Source organism: Anser anser (genome assembly GCF_964211835.1).
Source record: "Anser anser genome assembly, chromosome: 3".
Classification (NCBI taxonomy): Eukaryota; Metazoa; Chordata; class Aves; order Anseriformes; family Anatidae; genus Anser; species Anser anser.
This window is the reverse complement of record NC_139722.1, coordinates 75,797,011-75,806,604: the sequence shown is the minus strand read 5'-3', so window position 1 is coordinate 75,806,604 and position 9,594 is coordinate 75,797,011. Positions and strand designations below refer to the sequence as shown.

The following is a 9,594-nucleotide window of genomic DNA, read 5'->3' as shown; positions in this document are numbered from 1 at the left end:
GTGGGGGCGTTCCCTGTACTGAGAAGTACAGTTTCGCTATTGCTTGCAAATCTACAACATTATTCATGTGCCAGGTCCTTAGTAGGCTGCAGCAGGAAGGTCGGTGATCAGAGTTCCCTCCTTGCAACCACATGGTCTGGACCAAAGACATCACTAGGTGGTGATGTCTTTTGCATTTTGTGGTGGTGGGTCCCTCAGGGTCCTCCTAGGACCTAGCTAGGCTGATGGCTCTCCTGTCCAGGGACCTCAGGGCTATACTTGTGCCCTAGAAAATGACCCTGAGCTTGCTTCTATGGCAAAAGCTCTGCCAGCTTTAATCTCAGTAAAGTGCAGCCTTTGTACAGTTGTAACCTGGTAGACAACGTAGATGTACCTGTGAACGGGCACATCTCAAAAGCACTGTTTTACCAATACGAAGCTTCCGTGCTTTCTGATTCTGCTCTTATACCTTGGCCACCACAGTGTTGTATAAGATGACACTCCATTTCCATATTCCTACCACAGACCACCAGTGTGCAATACATATCTTCCTTTTCTTCTGGCACTTACTTTACAGGACTTTGTCATATTTGTCATGTAACTCTTTCCCTTGTTAGCATTGTTTTATGCAGGTGGCTCATCTGTTGCTCACAGCTTCCATGGGCTCTTCTTTGATTAATGCTTTAGCAAAGCCCTCCTGTCTTTCCAGCCATGCTCCAGCGAAGCCCGCCTGTTGTGCACTGGCTGGCACTACCAGTCTAGTCAAACCCCATATCAAAAAATTAGGAGGCTTGTTTCCAAAAATTAAGACAGAGGGTAAGCAGGTTTTTCAATGTTACAGACCCCTTGGGTACATCTTATACTTATTCTGAAGGCAGATTTAGTAGCGGGCTGTGGGCTTCAGGATTATCTTGGATTTTTTTTCCTCTTTCATTTTTTTTTTTTTTAGTATGGTATTCTTACAGTTCTTTGCAGCATTGTATACAACACATAATGTGGTGGAAAGTGTGTGAAACTGAGTGTTTCTTTCATCCTATGTTTCGTTGATTAGGAGTGTTTTAAATGTAATTACATGGTTCCCACGGGATTGAGAATAATGTTCTTTCTTTTTTTCCCCCTGTACTTTGTTTCTTTTAATGTAATTGCAAATGGTAGAACATGGCTTCAGATGCCTTCTATGAAGAAGTTTAAAGTTTAGACATTCCTAATTCCATAATATCATGGCAAGTAAAAGAAGAGAACACGCAATTCAATAAATAACATTCATATCAAGTATAGGTTCTTCCAAACATTTGTAATTTTCTCATAGGCATCAACTGAACTTTATTTTTAAGCCTACAGGTGTCAGATCTCTCTCTCTCTCTCTCTCTCTCTCTCTCTTTTTTTTTAAAGTAAGCATTTGTTTTGTTGTGAAATTTTAAGTGAATTGTTGTAACATCGAATATAATCAACCTGAGGACTCCAAAGAAAAAAAAATAAGTAAACCAAAACAGGTGTGTGATGCTTACTCTTTAAATGAAAGGAAAGGTCAATGGAGCGTTTGCTAGTTCTAGTGGAAGTATTTGTCTGTTTATCTGTTACAGAACTAAGCAATCATTCTGGCCTCAGCTCAGAAACGGAAAGCATCCCTGCCCAGCGCAGTCTTTTGTACTTACACACCTCAAGTTAAGCAAGCATTTCAAATGCTGCTCAAAACAGGGCTCTTCATGCAGCATGTTCCTAACTCAGATTCTGCTTCTTGCTTTTCCTGTTGTTACTGGTCTTGTCACATTTGTAATGACGCCAGCTATCTCTACTATTCTGGCAGAAGGGGAAATTGGAAAATTACAGGAAGGGTGGTCAGTGTATGGCAGGATAGACGAAGTGTATCAATTCTTATAGGCATATCTTACCATGGTGAATAAAGCACGATGGGACACTGTAAGATGAATGTGTAGATTGAATAGTTACAATTTGCCTTTCTGTTTAGTTATTAGTTTAAAACTTCTTCAAAAAGTAAAATTACATAAAAATCAGAGGAAGAAGAAACTTTCCAAACACAAGGTGCTTTACTTTATAAATAATGAGTGCCTCCTCTTCTGTTCTCCAGGTTTCAAAATATTGAAACTATATATAATACTTTTTTATACCCTGATGATCTTGATCTTCTAAAATATGAATTGTCTTCAAAGAGAAAAATGGCATTTGTAATTTTCACTTAGCCACTAGTGTGATGAGAGAAAAATGTACTTTTATGATGGGAGTGAAAGCAAGATTATTACCGTAAACATATATAGTCCCAGACCAAAAAAAAAAAAAAAAAAGCTGTTATAACCTTGTGAGTTTTGTTGTTGTTTACTTTTAGTTGTTTTTGTTGTTGCTGCTGTTGGTTTTGCTTATTTATTTATTTATCCTTGTTCTAGAAAGGACACTGCTGCTTCCAGACCCTCTAAAGCTCTCGTGGGTTGCTAAGATTCAGCTTCACTGGTGAAAAATGTGTTTCCGTGGCAGGGCAGCTAACAAACGTGAGCATTTCTGAGGTGCTGTGAGGTGACTTTGCCAAGGTCAGTTTCCCTATTGACTTCACCAAGTCCACTTGAGCGTAAATCAGTCTCATCTTTGCAGTTTGTTCTTCTATTGCCGTGGAGTGGGCTGTGTGTGTGGTTATTGCTGAGAGAGATGGTATGCAGCGTAAACAAGCCCCTCTGGATGAAAGGCATCCAGAGTGAGGGGGACACCTGCCCAAGTGCTGCAGGCACATGTGCTCTTCGCATCTCACTGCCTCCGGTACAGAACGCAACCTGCAGCGCATTTGGATGTACATTACATCGGTGTGTATGTACTTCTGCAGGCAGTCTGTGGTTCATTGAGCTCTGCCTTATGGGTCTCCTGTTTTCTTAGATGTTCCTCCCTTGAGCCTGCACCCTGGCTATTTTGATCATACACTGAAGAAACGGAAGAGGATGCGCAGGAGATAGCAGTGGTTACTTGACTTGTTGCTATTCTTTGAATGCAACTGTACCCGGTCACACAGTCAGAGCAGCACAGCTCTCCAGACACTGTGACGGTCCCCTGGAGCTGTCCTCCTCCCTCTGCAAGAGAATCTGTGGCCTGAAACATGGGACCTTCATGCGTGACTTCTCAAAGCTGGAGTTCAGGTGGGAGGTGGGTGAGAGACTTCTCATCAGTGGTCAGAAGGGCAGGTGAGATTCAAGAACAACTTTGTAAAAATCCTTTGTACAATGATGGCTGCGGCATGTATGGGAGGAACAGCATCTCTGTGAAGTGCTAAGTGCATCATTGCAGAACATGCTTGGTTACTTTTGTACGGATCATTTGAAGTCAATGACATGGGCACGAGTGCGTTTTGAACACAGTCAAAAGAGATCAGTCTCTTGAGAAGAAGGTTGAGAAAACAAACGAAACTTGCCTTGTAGAAACGGCGGGACAGGGTGGGGGAATCCCGTATTAGCCAACATTCAAATAATTGCATTGCTTTGTAATTTCAGAACTCTACTTGTCTATTGGCTTTTGCATTAAAAATAGGAAAGCCACCAGACTTCCTTCCAGCTGACAAAGAAAAGTAACCGGTAATTGGCAATTGCCTGTTTTAATTGGCTGCTGAAATCAAATGGGCCAAATATTGTCAGTGCAGTCTTGAGCTGACAAAATAAGTTTAAAGCTGAGAACCTTCCCAGGCTAGGAGAAGGTATCTGTATGCTGTTTTAATAGTGTCTAGCCACGTACATGTTGGCCAGTTGGCCAGTCTGGAAATACAACTATAGATTGGAGAAGGAAAAAAAAAAAAATGTCATATTGATTTTTCTAATTAAAATGAAGATCTGTGCTACGTTTTTTTTTTTAATTATATTAAAACAACAGTTAATACAAAAGATAAGTTTCTGTGTCAACAGGCTAAGAACGAGCTTATCATTTCCCAGAATTTTTATTTGAAATTTAAATGGAAGCCACTTGGGTTTTTAAATTATTCTGGTTTCTGTGTGACTTTTAAGTAAAAGAACTTTTTTAGTCTTGCTTTCTTCTAGTAATGAAAGCAAATTTGTTCTAATCTATTTTTGCTGTATTAGAACTATGAAAAAACAAGTTGAAATTGCGAAAATTTGCTTTGCAAGGAAAAAATGTACAGAAGATTTGTTTGAATGTGTGGTTTAATTAATTAAGATACTACTCAATAAAATTTCTGATTTTTTTTTTGAGGGTAACTATAAACTATATATATATACATAGTTGAGATGAGCCTTATCTAGCTTTTTATTTCTCTTTTAATGCCTTTTAACATTTTGCAGATGTAGTTTAAAAAAAACCAAAAAACTAAAAGATGTAACTTTGAAATACCTTTGATGTTTAAAACTAAATAGGATCTCTCTCAAATATTTCTAAGAAATGTAGCAAACTATTTAAAGACATTCTGCCAATTTTTGTGCTTCATGATTTTGATACTAGAATTGTTTTCATGATCTAGTAATTGTAAGCAGGTTTACAACTCAGTGGCCTTATTTTGTGTATAATATTCCCAGTAAAGAGTAAAAACTGCTCGTAGTTACTCTAAAAGTCTTGGCTTTTAACTTGATCTTTTGAAGGTTTCCTTAACCGAGAAAGAGCCTAACAAAAGTAATAGTCCGACTTTGCAAAACGTTTTCATCTGAACTTGTAAATAAAAATATGTAATCTGATTCTCTCCCTGCACAAGAAGGAAATAAATCTTCTGCTTAAGAGGGCCAATATATCTGGTGCCACATATCAGGTTGTCTCTACAGGTCCCTGTTAAAGTAGAGTTGTAGGCTTATTAGCATCCTATTAATATGTGCATAAAATGTAGTCTGTGTCTGAGCCCAAATACACAAGCTGGTAAATCAAAGAGAAATCCTTCACACCTTTTGCTGGCTTCATCCTGAACTTTTATTTATCTTAAAACAACTTCCTTAAGGGAATTTCCTCTTCTAAAGGAAACACTTTTCTCCATATTTAACAGGAATACTGCGTTGAATTATTTTTGGAGCAACACAGTCACTGAAGAGAGAATTACTTTATTCATGGCATTTGAGTCTTAATTTTGGCTTGTATAAAATATCTATTACTTAAAGAAATTAGCCATCTGGGACTTTTTTTATTTATTTTTCTTTATGGGTAAAGGAAATATTGTGTACCGAGTACTTTCATTTATTTAATCAAATGGTTAGAAAGAAAGGGCTGCAAAGGCTGAACTGTGTTACAAGTTTTGTTTTATTTATGTGAACAATAGTAGTCACTTGTTGCTGAGTATGTAGTGCTTTATTTAGGCTGGATTGATATAAGTCACTAATAAGCTGGAAGAAGAGGTTTATACAAGTTTAAATTCAGTACAGAATTTAAAAGTTTCCTAAACCAGCACAACCTGGTGCTCAGACAGATTTTTGTAGTTGTAAAGTCATGCAGACTGAAGTCTTATGCTACTTAGGCACTGTCTGTTTGTAAGGTAGATGGAGAAACATCCTGCTAATTTTGTCAGGCAGAACAAAAAAATGTTTTCAAAGTTCAGTACTTATTCTCTTATATTCACATAACATTTAGCACTTTGGATTTTTTTTTTTTTCTGTCATATACATTTTTCTCTCCCATAATATTTTTTCCTAAGTCAGTATATATATATATTTTTTTTTTCTCTGGATGCCCAACTGCACTTGTAGTCAGACTACCACTTGACCATTTTTATTTCTGAACCTGTGGTGTTATGGGAACCTGGTGGCAACTGGCTGTGGAAAGTGCACTTCCTAGCTCTTCTTGGTCCAAGCTAGATTGGAAGTTGTGCCTGAAAGCCTGGCCTGGATTCCAGAATCACTTTGATGACTTATCAGAAGTTGTGGTACCCTGTGAACAGGGTAAAGATGCAGCGTGTGAGGTGTAACTGATGCCAGAAGGGGACTCATATATAGCCTGGTGTTTGTGTAAAGTGAGCTGAGAGCTACAGGTGGGGAGGGAATTGGACAGACCCCTGTACGTACTGGTTTGTGTCGTGTCTAGTGAAATCCCAAGCCTGTCTCAGTACTGATACGGATTGTTTTTTTTTTTAAAAAAAAAAAAAAAGAAAGAAAGAAAGGGAGATCCTATTAAAGCTTGAGGGTTGAGGAAGAACTTCATTTGGCAAAGCTTGTGTGTGTGTTTTTCAAATCAGACCAGACACTTACATTCTTTAAATAAATTTAATATTCTTAATATTCTTTAAATAAATTTAAATTCAACAGTTCAAAAAGTTTCTAAGAGCTTTATGTTGTTCAAACCTCCTAGAGTCTATTTTTTTGCATGCTGTTCTTTAGTACTTCTTTTCTTTTAGAAACATTTTCCCCTTTATTTTAATGACTTGTAGCTGCCAGTGAAAGTGTCCCCTGAATTGCCTGCAGCCTGATGCCTGCTGTTAACTGCACCACAGAAGCAGCATAAGCAGCCTCCAGGAAGCTCTTCCCACACTGGTGTGCCAATGGGTCTAGAAGCCTGTGTGGAAAAGCCCCTGGATCCAATTACTAAATTGTCATTCAGATTTGTAAAAGTATGCTAATGCTGCTTTTTACAGGACTTACTCGCACATTATTGCTCAGGGTTTCCACATGGCTGTTTCCCACTGTATGTTAATGTCAAACAAATATATCGGTGACTGGAAAACACGGGCTTCCTCTGCCTGGCCCAGCACACACAGAATGACTGAGCTTTTGTAATATTGTGAACGGGGTCACTGGGGCCTCAAAGCCTAAATAGAAACTCCAGCCTAAGTTTTCTGATCTTCCAATATGTGAAGCTTGGTTAAAGTATTTTTCACAGGATATTGAATATATGGATATAATGCCAGACATTAATATGGAAATGAAATAATTTCCATTGATATGGAAATGAGAAGTTTTGTTTTTTTTTTTAAGCTCTGCCCAAAATCTGTGTATGTAGCAGACTGCATTTGTAGAAATAGGTAAGTCAGTGCAGCTTGCTTGCTGTGAAGGCCTGTATGTGTTGAATTGCAGTCCTGTTCAGTGGCAGGCACAGCTCCTCATGCATGCCCAGAGTGTTTGGGACATGGAAGGGATACCGCAGGAAAACAGCAGTGGTGATGAAACTAAGCATACTGAAATAAGTTGCCGTGGTTACTGACAAACTTCAAATCATCTTTAAATTTGCTGGGCACAACTTAGTTACAGCAGCATTTAATTCAATTTCTGCAACATGCTTTGAAGTGAATCTCCAGTTGTCTCCTCTTCGCACAGTGTGGCTCACTTCACAGAGAGGATGGGCAGAGGGAGGATGTGCTTCAGCTCATGCATGCCAGCTGCTAGCGCGTGCTTCAGTCCATAGATCGAGACCAGAAGTAGCCCAAAGTAAAAATCCCAAAGTCAATGTTGGGTCCTCAGCACTGGCTTTCAGTCTGCAGGCTCAGCTTCTGCTGTGTTGTGCTGCTTGCTGATGCGTCATGGCCAGAGATGTGCGCTCAGATTCTGCTAAATTTCATTGCTTTTAAAGTGTCTGTAGCGTGTCTTAGGTGGTGTGAAGTTCTTAATCTGTTGAGTCATTTACACTGATGATGTTTGTAAAACTGTTAGGACTTAAAATCTTTGACTTGGGTATGTAATGCACTAATAGGTGAGCAAATGATTGCTTATTTTTAGACTTGGCAGATATTTTTAGCAAATAAAATAATCCAGGTCGTACTATTGTGTGTAAGGGGGGGAAAAAAAAAAAAACTTGTAGGAAAAAGGACAGGGTAATTTGGGAACTTTTCCTCAACTGCTTTCTTCAGAACAGTATGTTTTGGAGAGTGTTGAGGAGGAAGTGGGGAAAACCAACTACAGGGAAAAACCGAGAGCAGAATTTTCTTCTAGAATACCAGAGAATATGTTTCTCTGTTGGTTGCAGTGGATATTACAAGAAAATCTCCCTAAAGTTTCTCCCCTATGGAGGAAGGCATTTAAATATGTACTTTAATGCTTCTTTAAGTTCACTGTTTTGCTGAACCCAAACCTGGCAGTTGCTCTCTGTATGAACGTATGTATGTCATCAGGCATGGAGAGTGGGAGCAAGTGGGCATGCAGAGTGTAGTTGCAGCTTTGCTCTGCTCATAGCCTGCAGATGCCCAGCCTTTGGCTCTCTGTAAGCCAACATTGTTGGAAACTGGGGCTGTGAAAACGTAGCTTGTAATCTGCTGATCTCCGTGGTGTGTCTCAGTGCTTGTTTTACCATCCTTTTACACCTCGCTAGCCTGAACAGGGCTTGAAGTACTGCAGAGCAGAAATAGGCTCTGGGAAAAGGGCAAAGAAAATGGTCAAGAACAAACAAGGAAATTAAAACTTTTTGCTCCTCTCAACCATTTTGAATTTCAGTAAGATTATTAGCGTGATATGGTTATAGCTGTGTTTAAAGGAACACATACTGTGAAATACTGTGTGTAGGCTGGTGTTTCGGTTGTGACTGTGACAGTTACTTATTAAGATCTAAATATCAATATGTTTTTGGTCGGTATCTCTGAATCTTCAGCCAGCCACAGCAGTTCAGAGAAAGGCAAATCTCATGTCTATATTTTACTTGCTTTGTGAGATCAGGCTCTGACTTCTAAACCTATATCTACGTTCAATCAGGTACTCACTTAATCAGTTTTTTTGTGTTCTCCCCTTTTTGTAAGTAAATAATACGAGAAAAGAAAATCCTAAAGGGGGAAGGCTGCAGGAAATGAACAGAGAAAAACATTAAATGCACAGTCTGCCCCTTTCTAAACCTATTTCCTAGTTATATGTTAGTTTTACAGGGCTCATAAAATAGCATGTTTTCTTTCCCACGCAGGGAGAAACTGGGACTGAAGATTATGTATGTTACTAGCACAGACCTGAATTTTTCAATTCCTTTGACAGCTGGCCTTGCAAGTATGTCAGGTGTGAATCTGATCAAAGTATTACATACTGTTCCCTATTTAAAGTAAGCATTAGTGGTTTAAAACAACTTGCAAACTAAGAGACGTAGATGTCAGTCGGTGTCCAGTTGATCTGAGTAGGTTTTTTTCCAAGTTTTTTGTTTGTATGGATTTACTTAGCATCTATAAGTAGTAGGAATTCTAGCATATACCTAGCAAGAATGGAGAAACAGATGCTTTAGTAGTGCAAGAGGTGCTATTGAGCATTATTACTAACGACAGCTATTCTTACTGTTTGCATGAATATTATGCTAAATCTAAACAGACATCTTGCGCTGCTGCAGAACAATTCATGTTATAAAAAAAACAATAACCACAAAACACCACAATTGTCTCTAATTGACACTGCGGTGTTGGATGAGTTAGGCAGTGAGCTAAAGAAGTTTGTTCTGTGGGTCTGTGCCTCAAAATGGCTCTTGCAGCTTTTCTGGGGTGATGCAATGTTCTGTCCTTTCCCCTTTGGTCAGCACTGACAGCTCTGTCCTTCACTTGGTAATCGGCTATAAGAATTTTTTTATGCCTCTCTGACCTCTCTGTCGTACTTAAATGAAATCAACTAACAGGTTTGCAACAAATAATTTCTCAACATTGTATGTGAATGTCATTTCCTTGGGAAAGCAGAACAAAGTGAACCTTATTTCCTTAGAAATGTAATAATAATAATAAATAAAATAAAATAATTATAAAAAAACACT

General features: G+C 38.7%; 1 long non-coding RNA gene across 1 annotated transcript; it reads left to right on the top strand.

Moving 5' to 3' along the window:
- The first annotated feature begins 537 nt into the window (after window positions 1-537).
- On the top strand, window positions 538-5,696 carry LOC310896172. The gene is made up of 3 exons (XR_014581261.1): window positions 538-795; window positions 2,382-2,522; window positions 2,860-5,696. It is a non-coding gene; the product is annotated as an uncharacterized lncRNA (long non-coding RNA).
- The last annotated feature ends 3,898 nt before the right edge of the window (window positions 5,697-9,594 follow it).